Below are 2,436 nucleotides of genomic sequence, written 5' to 3'. Positions count from 1 at the left end.
CGGACCAGTCCAAAATGAAGTGGCACCATGAGCCAGGGAATCAGAATAACTCGGCAGGTTGCAATCTGCAGGTCCCACCTCAGGAACCCATCTGTCTGCTCTGATTTGGGTGTGATGCGCTCGGCCTCTGGGAACAGTGTTCGGAGCAGGCATCCTGAGGGGATTTTCAGTGCCTCCTGAGCTTAGAGATCAGGTTCTGTCCTGACCTCTGGCATGGACCTCACCCAGGGCCTGTGTAGGTTTAACAAACCTTTGAAAGCCTCCAGGCATTTGTGTCTTTAAACCCCCTTGCTGGCTGAGGTAATGGTGCAGAGCTAAAGCCCTAGAGCTTAATTCCCCCCACCCCCAATATTAACAAAACAAGGATATTATTAAATTACCAATCCTGGCTCCAATAGAATATTTGCCAAGAATTCACTGCTTCCATCTCATATAATATGTTTTATTTTTCTTTCGGGCATTTGTTTTCTGAGTCAGTTTACTTCTTCGTGGTTCCTTAATTACCGAATGGAATTCTCTCCATCTTTCATCCTTCATCATTAGGGGAAAAATACAAAATCATTTTCTGGCAAGAAATAAATATCTTAAAATGAAAGACAATATTTAGTGACCAAAAAAATCCCCCAAGAGTACCACATTTCTGATGAATCAGACTGGAAGCGATTAAGGGCTCATTGCATTAAAACAATGAGCACTCACATCCTGCCCTTCATTGTCATACGACAATCAAACCTTCTCTTTTAAGCAAGTTGGGGGCTGCTTCTCAAATCCTTTAAGTGAGCCGTAGATGAGTGCATTGGCATGGTTTGAGGAATAACAGAGAGGAAATTAAAAATGTTTATTTTATTGAACTAATATTCCCTTCTGGAGATTAGAGTGGCAAATCCAGCCCACAACTCTAAGACAGATACAATTCAACAATTTAGTTTCTATTTATCCTAACTGTCAACTTGAACTTGAGTAGAAGTTTTAAGTTGCAACTTATAAAATGCTTATAAGCCTGTTCCTTCAATATAAAATGGGGTTGTCTCAGATTGTATTTTCAGATAAAAATATACTTAGTCTGATTTTATTTGAATTGTGGAATTTTTTATAGATTCAAAATTTGAAATTTCTGAGAATCCTTAGGTTGACCAAAATTTTGGTATGTTGTAGGGAATTATGATGCAAATATCAGATATTTTGATCATGCCAGTTTGGAAAGCTCCTTATGCCGTATCTTAAATATGTTTCATAAAAAACATTTATTTTTATTATTATTTTAAAAATTTATCTTTGTTGTTGAGATGTCCTCCATTTCCCCCTTTACCCTCTTCTACCCAGCTCCTGCCCCACCCCAGGCCTTCCCTGCACTATTGTCTGTACCCGTGGGTTATGCATAGATGCATACAAGTATAAGAAAACATTTTTAAAGGCATTATTTAGAAATCAGGGCTAGCTATTTTTATTTTAAGCAGCTACCTCTTAGCTATTTGAATCAGTGCACTATTTTAGCTTGGTTGTGGTCAGTGTAATCCTAACTGTAGGACTTCATTTTCATTTGAGATTTATAAAGGAAGGGCAGACACATTCCACAAACAGCCATGCTTTTCTCAGGAGGCGGGTAGTAGCGACAGCAGTTAAGTTTCCATAAGTCGCTCCTATGTTCCAGGCGATAGATAAAGAATTTTCCGTCATTATTTCATGTGAAGACAGTTACTGTTTTACATTTTACAGGCGAGGAAACTGACAACTCAAAGAAGATGCCTAACTTTCCACAGGCCCTGTGGCACGTGGCAGAACTGGGGTGCTCCTGAGACGCAGGCTGGTCTCGCCCCCAGAGGTGATGGGTTTCTCTCACAAAAAGCAGCGGCGAGGGTATTGAAAGATGGTCTTCAAGCTCCTGGGACAGAAGGTGATACATGCAAAATGCAAGGGTAGATTCTCTTCCTTTTCCACTTCACAGAAATTCTCCTGCAGAGCAGCCCTGAGGTTGCAAGCCGCTTCTCCAGGGGCCCACGCTCAGCTCAGTTCCTAGGGCGCCTCTCACAGGGTTCCTTCCTCAAGATTACAAAGACTGGGAACCTAGCCCATTACTAATATTTTTAAAAAGTTATTCTGGCTCTTTCAGGGCCATATCAGTTTCAAAGATCGCTGTCAGGGTGGGAGCAACTGGAGCTGACATAGCCTCAGAGCGGAAACTGTTCTTCAGAGCTGAAAAGTCAGTGGAATATTCATAGAAATGTAATATGAGCACAGGATACCGAGTCAGTGTCAAAACTTTGTTCCAAACCATATTTGCTATTTCTAAAGCCGGCCGGCTCCTTGGGGACGGCTGGGCTCAGGGAAGAGGGTGGGGTGGAACGGGTGGCAGCAAGCCTAGAGCCAGGCTGCGGGGCGGGTCTCCTCTCCTCAAGGGAGGCAGGGGTCTCTCTCCACAGGAATTAGGGTTCTGAG

This window comes from Myotis lucifugus, unplaced genomic scaffold, assembly GCF_000147115.1.
Source record: "Myotis lucifugus unplaced genomic scaffold, Myoluc2.0 scaffold_230, whole genome shotgun sequence".
NCBI lineage: Eukaryota > Metazoa > Chordata > Mammalia > Chiroptera > Vespertilionidae > Myotis > Myotis lucifugus.
This window is presented reverse-complemented; position numbering follows the sequence as displayed.